The 7,579-nt window shown below is 34.3% G+C and overlaps 1 pseudogene; it reads right to left on the reverse strand.

The window, feature by feature from the left end:
• Positions 1–2,849: 2,849 nt before the first annotated feature.
• LOC103581751 lies at positions 2,850–3,778 on the reverse strand (annotated as a pseudogene).
• Between the last annotated feature and the right edge of the window lie 3,801 nt (positions 3,779–7,579).

Genomic DNA, 7,579 nt, shown 5'->3' on the forward strand with positions numbered 1-7,579 from the left:
GGTCATATGGTAGATCTATCTGCAACTGTTTGAGGAGTCTCCATACCATTTTCCATAGAGGTTGCACCATTTTGCAGTCAGTAGGCATATGGAGGAATATACAAAAGCAGGAAAATGAGAAACAATGTAATTCTATGCCAATTGAAAGTGCCTTTAATTTTAACTCTATTATTCTTACCTGGAATTCTGCTTATACATAATGCAAAATTGAAACTAAAGTATGCTAAACATGTTTAGAATAATCAAATTATCATATGCTGCAAGAGAATTTACAGCTCTTAGTAAAATTTGAATGGAATAAATGTAAAAAGCATATAATCAGTCTAGTATATGGTTGATGGGACTCTTCCCAAACCAAGGTCATAAGACTAACTCATTGTGCATCAAGTCTGAGTGACTGTCACATAAGATTTAGGCTGTATCAGAAAGAATTCCTCCCACAGATACTCACTTGACCAATTCTCCAGTATCAAAATCCAAAGTAAAATGTAGAGAATTACAAAAAAAAATATCAAACACATCTATATTAATTCCCTGAAAATATTTTGGCAATCTCAGAATGTCTTAAATCATCTACAGGTTAGGAAGGAAAGTGGACTTTAAATAGTCACTAAAACTATCAATGATGCAAGGAGAAGTGGATCGTCATCCCTCAGGGAATCAGACTGGGAATTTTGAACACCAATTTAGCATCTTAACAAGAGCTCACATAAAAAGTAAAAATAAATAAATTCCTTCAAAAAATGATATGCATTTTAAGTCCTAAGAATCATTTATTTTATGCTGGTAACTAAAGGAAATTACTCTAGGAAGAAAAGAACATAAAATTAGGTGACAATGCAAAAATTAATGATCCTTGAAAGCTCTGGAAATTACATCCCCAAAGGCATTTCTAAACTGATCATGGCCACATACTACCAAGCCAGTGTACATGGCAATGTCCCTGATGCCTCTTTCCATTAGTCTGTCTCCGGGACCATTTTCCTCAAAGCAAAATGCAATGGTGAGCCAGAGCATTATGGAAACTCTGCCTATGCTGGACAAACAGAATCAGTCTACTATCATCTACAAAGGAGAACAGCTTCTTATTGCCTGGAGATCATGTAATAACCTCACCTGAAGTTGTTTCCTTCCAAAATGGTGCTTAGTTTCTTAAGGTTCATCTCACTGTGCCTCACTTCTACTAGGCCTATAACAAGGATCCGATCTCAGCACAGCCTCGGGGGAAGTTCATACATTTTGAACCTGAAAGTTCAGCATTTCATTAGAGTATATCACAAATGCTTCTGTTCTCAGCTGTTGATTAACAATCACTGGATAGTCAATGAGTATCAATGGATGATTCATAACCATTTGAATTATGTCTTTCTCAAATTCAAATTACTCATTTGATTAATCTCAAATTACTCACGTGATTGCTTTTTCTCAACTTGCAAAATTCCATTTATAGGTACATGTTAGTTCTTCCATATAATTTGCATGTTTAAAAATTATTTTTAACTCTAACCATTTACATTGTTCTCTTGAGATATTCTCTAGTCGATTTTCTTTTTTTTTTTAATTTTTAAATTTTATTTTGTCGATATACAATGAGGTTGATTATTGTGGCCCATTACAGAAACCCCCCTCCCTCCTCCCTCTCCCCGCAGTTGATTTTCTAATTTATTTTTTTCAGTACAATATTTTTCTTCAACACAAAATTGAGTTTTATAATGAGAATTTTCAAAACTAACACTAAAACTTATTGAAATAATAAAGTACCAAAAAATGACAGGACCATTAAATATTCAGAATTTCAGGAACCAAGATTTGGTTCATGCTACTAGAAATGAACCCCAGTCAGCCGAAGGTCATCCTGGGGTCAAATGGAAGGTGAAGTAGAGAGTGCAAGAAACAAAGATGTAAATGTGAATATTGATTAAGTCTCATGACCAATTGCAGAAACAGGGACTGTTGTAGCAATGCACTATGTGTGTATATATATATATATATACACACACACACACACACACACACACACACACGCGCACATACATACATATATATACACACATACATATATAATATATATAGTTTCATATATAATATATATATAGTTTCATATATATGAATATATATAAATAGTTTCATTTCTAGTTTCTTAATTTTTATTAAGAAGGTTTTCATTAGTCAGTTTAACAATCTATTCTTCATATTACAGACTATTCAGGAAGGATTGTAATCTAAACCAGAAGAAAAATTAACATTGAAATTAACATAACCCAGAACGTTTTAGATGTTATGGGGTTTTGCAGGGGTTCGAGGGGTAACTGAGACTACATTTGTAGAATCATCTTGTCCAGTGTAAGAATGAAAATGTTTATTTTTAAGGAGGTTCAAAATACATATAGAAGAGTGTTATGAGTGCTGAGTAGTCAAAGGAGTCAAATGTTCCACTTACTTAACTTGTTATCTTCTGCTGAAAATTCCACATTTATACAAATATACTCTCCCCTGATATGATGGGAGTAAGAGTCTTAAAAACATAACTCTCCTTTACCAGATGGCTTTATGTTAGTTTTTGTCAATAAGGACATATTAGAATAAGATTGGAAATTAAAGGGATTGGAGAATAGACTTTACTAAACATTAAGAATAAAATGTCAAAGGAAGACATGAGGCAGCTATGTGAGGAGATACGAAAAAATAAATAACAATTGCTAAACCAAGAGAGGTCTAAGCAAATGCGAGAGACACTGAACTCTGACCTATGGCTGGCTCCTGCATGCACATTATGTTCTCATATCATTCCATATTAATTCTAGGCCTCAGAGCACTAAAGTGAAATTCTGAAATGGCTTTCATATAAGTTACAACTTTTCTAAAAGCAATTGATGATACCACATTTTTCTTATGGCATTCTTCATCTCCATGTTTCTCAGTGTGTAAATTAGAGGGTTGAGCATGGGAGCAATGATAGTATAGAAAAGAGCAAACACTTTGTCTTCTGGAAAAGTTGTGGCTGGCCTAATGTAAATGAAGAGAACAGGCACAAAGAATAGGACCACAACTGTGATGTGAGAACTGCAAGTGGAAAGAGCTTTGGTACGGCTCTCTGCAGGGTTAACCCTGATGGAGTATAATATCAGAAAATAAGACACTATCAAAATCACAAAAGTTGCCAAAGCAATCAGACCTGAATTAAAAATTACCAAGAGACCAATTCTGTATGTGTCAGTGCAAGCCAACTTCAGCAAAGGATACACATCACAGAAGTAGTGGTCTATCTCATTGGGCCGCAGAATGGTAAGAAGATGGTGAGAAGAAACTGACTGGCAGAGTGTATAAATCCCCCAATGCAACAAGCCATGATGATTGTGTGACACCTCTGCCTGCTCATGATGACAGCGTAGTGCAGGGGCTTGCAGATGGCCACATAGCGGTCATAGGCCATCCCTGTGAGAATGAAGATCTCAGTGCCTCCAAAGAAATGAGTGGTAAAGAGCTGTATCATGCAGTTGTTATAGGAAATGGTCTTCCTTTCTGCCAGTAAATCAGTCATTAGTCTGGGAGTCACTGTGGATGTGTAGCAAAGATCAGAGAGTGAGAGATAATTGAGGAGGAAATACATGGGTTGGTTAATTAGCTGAGTGTACGTGATAGAAATCATTATGAGCACATTTCCCATCCAGATAGCAATGTAGCAAAATAAAAATAACACAAAGCAGAGGACTTCAATGTTCTGGTTTTGAGAAAATCCCAAGAGAATAAAAACAGTGACATTATTTCTATTTTCCATAGTCGTCCAGTACAGTAAAAATGCATAACAGCCACCTGAAAAGATATAATGCATAAGTCAGAATCAGAAATGTCATGGAGAATATGAAAGATAACACTAATATCAAGAAACTATGTTCAAAAGATATGATACCAGAGTTTCAGTAAATGAAAATCTGTTTTTTAATGAAAGTTTTTTTATTAGTCTCATGATGATTTTCATAGGTCATTCTTTCAAGACAATATGTTCAGTCATGACATTAATAAAAATGAATGCATTCAGTCAATTTTTAAAAGTTTTAAAAATTATTATTAGCTGCCAAACATTTCCCAATATACAGCTTACAAAAGACATAGCTCTAGGTTCTGACCCAAAATGTTAAAGATGAAACCATAGATCATACATTTTTTTACATATGTAATTTTTTTTTTCTTCTTTTTTTGTGACCTGTAAAAGGATCGCTCTGAGCGCCGCACGGCCATCCCTATATAGGATCCGAACCCATGGCAGGAGCGCCACTGCACTCCCAGCACTGCACTCTTCCAAGTGAGCCACGGGGGTCGGCCCTTTACATATGTAAATTTTAACAGTAACACTAATGGAATATATTCTACCTCAAAATCCTTTTAGAGCTAAAAAAGCAAAATTAAAAATTAATATAAATATAAACCCACATGGGGTCTTCAAATGTTCATGGAACGATTCATACTATGTTTAAATCCCATTTCTCCATGAAATTTTTGAAGTACCCTCTGTGTATATACTTGCAATGCAAAGTGAAAGATAACGCTCAGCAAAAGAACCATACAATTGGTTCTAGTAATTTTTCATTGATTGTTTGCCCTTTCCTTATTTGTGATTTAAAATGCTGATACTTTCTAACAAGTATATCTGTCCCTGTAAGCACTTCCATTGTAATCATGTACTTAAATGATCCACAGAATAAAGTAATTGTTAAAACTAAAAAAGAGGAGTAGAAGGCAGGTTTACCCAGAAGGCTTTGCTTTTGACTCACTATATCATATTTTGCAAGTCAATTTTTTTCTGTTTTCTGAATTGAAGTCTGCATTTCTATTTTCTATTTTGTCCAACTTATGCCTCTTGCCAAAACCCATGAAGAATCCTGACCTAGTGTAATTCAGAGAAAAGGTTATTGGAAAGATTATGAGAAAAGGTTTATGTGAAGACAAATAGTTGGCACCTGGATTCCATTACCTAACTATGTTATAGTGTGTGAATTTGGGTACCAATTGCTTCATTTCTTTGTATTATAGTTTTCTCACTTATAAAATGGGGAAACCAGCCTGGACATTGTCTCAAAATGCATAGCCTGCACATTGTCTCAAAAATGTGTGAAATACGGAATCGGTCTCTTGGTAATTTTTAATTCAGGTCTGATTGCTTTGGTGACTTTTGTGAATTTGATGGTGTCTTACTATCTGATATTATATTCCATCAGGGTTTACCCTGCAGAGAGCTGTACCAAATAAATGTGATTTATTTGTGTAACTGAAGTAAATCAATAAATGGCCAATGTTGTATTAACCAAAGATTATTAATCCAAATTTGTTATTTAAATGCTAATGCTACCAAATCAGTTCTCTAAAAGTAGTCAGTGTACAGCCCAGTAAATTTGGCTTCCATGCAGAAAATGAAATTTTAGAATCATAAAATTGTTTCAGCAAGAAGAAAACTTTGAGATCTACTGGTCAAATCCCTAGTTCTATGCCGAAGGTATTTTAATTAAAAGCCAAATATAGAATAAATAAAGTAGTTTGAATATCGTCATCATTCAGAAAATATTAAACCACCAGGATTTGATTTGTGAAAATCAAGGCAATGTAGTTGGGGATAATAAGAACTTCTGCTATTTTAGTGTGATTCTCAAAGCTGTTACTAAAATAATAGAATTTTGAACCAAAGTATCCAATTGTCTTTACATATAAATTTATTTATTTATAAATTTGACTCCAAATACCATTAATACTATTTGTATTTTTATTAATATTATTATCTTTGCTTAAAATGTGCGATGTATCTTCTGCTGACGTCTTGCAGAAGACACATCACACATTTTAAGCACATCACACTTCCCCATCAATTCATTTGTAAATTACCTGCTCATCTTTCCTTTTTGCAGATTGTTAACTGTGTCACGCTCCACATTAAAAAAAATAATAATAATTCCAGCCTCCACCAGGTAAAGAGCACACCAAAAACACCATTTTTTCACACGGGTAGCCCTCCATAGCCACCACAATTGCCTTGGCTGCTGCAAAAGTGGCTAATGTCTATAGGAGCAGTCACAGCCACCGGCACGGTGCAGATGGCAGGCCAGACTCTCAACTTCATTGCCACAAAGAGAGGTACCAGAAGAGACCAAAAGAAAAAAAAAAGAAGAGGTCCTCTCTCTCTCTACAAAAAACACACTACAGAGCAATAGAAGAAGCATCTGATTTGTGGTAATTGGGGAGCACTTCATCACACATCTCAGTACTGGACAGATCATCTAGGCAACCAACCAACAGAGGAACAGTTAACCTATCATATGGAGAGAACAAATCCATGGTTATTACAGGGGGACGGGGAGGCAGAAGGAGGGAGGGGGAAGGATGGAGGAAGAGGGAAAAGTTGGAAGGGGAGAGATTGGATAAGGGGCATTACGAATAAGTATGATTTGTAACAATGAATATGCTAATAAAAATAACTTAAAAAATAATAATAAATAATAATAATAATTGCAATGAAAATGAAGCTTTAGAACAAATGAATTTATTTCTATGGTGCAATTTTGAGATTTAGAATTAGCTTACAAACAAGTCATCAAAAAGTAATTTTTCTTAGCATGCCTCCCATCATACAATGCAATATTTTCTCACCTATAAATAAAAAGCTTATTTTTATTTTAAAATAATATTTGAATAGCAGGTTTGGACAACTCCTAAAGTAATTGCTTCTTCATATGAATTGACATAAACAAAACCATTATTTTAATCATGATAGAGCTAAAAACCCACCTGAATTGTTTTTCCCAAACAATACACAAAAAAATTATGGCTTATACATGAAATGTAGCCTCTCAAGAATCTAAGTTGGTTTATAAAAGTAGGCAAGGTCAAACATTCTGACTTTGATATAAAATTAATTATTCTAATAAGAAAATACGGCTCAATCATATAACCAAATAATGCTCCTAAATGTGTATTTGAATCTCCAGTTGTCTCGGTTCTCAAGGGCACGGGTAAGGCTTTATTTCAGTGCATGGCAATCCTCTCTTTTCATTTCACTTTCCTCATGCACTTGGGGTTCACCACGTATAAACTGCCACCTGTATTTCCAGCTTCCTAATTTTAGAGTTCAAGATGTCTGGTTTCTATACTTGACTCAGTCATCAATGTTAAGTGTGAATTAACCAATCCATTTCCTTCAGCACTCTAAAATTTAAGAAATAATATCTCACCATATAAAGCAGAAAGTTCTAAGTTTCAAATTTAAAGATACGGGCGGTGAACTTTGAAATGAACAAAATGCTGTACAAGTGGATATGGTACTAAGTTCAGCTTCATGCATAACCAAGATTAATAATACTTTAGAAATGTAAAAATTAACTAAGGTTTCCATACACAGACCTCCAAACTAGTATTCAGCAAATAAAAACTTAAATTTTTTTGATTCCACAGCCTGAGCTCATACATAAATGATGTAGAACCAAAGTAACAAAATAAATTTAATGTGAAAACCCATTCTTTTTAAAATAATTACCTTACTCTTTTCTACAAATCAGATAATTGCCAAAGTTATTGTCCTTAAAATATTTAAGCC

This window comes from Galeopterus variegatus, unplaced genomic scaffold (genome assembly GCF_000696425.1).
Source record: "Galeopterus variegatus unplaced genomic scaffold, G_variegatus-3.0.2 Scaffold13854, whole genome shotgun sequence".
NCBI classification, from domain to species: Eukaryota; Metazoa; Chordata; class Mammalia; order Dermoptera; family Cynocephalidae; genus Galeopterus; species Galeopterus variegatus.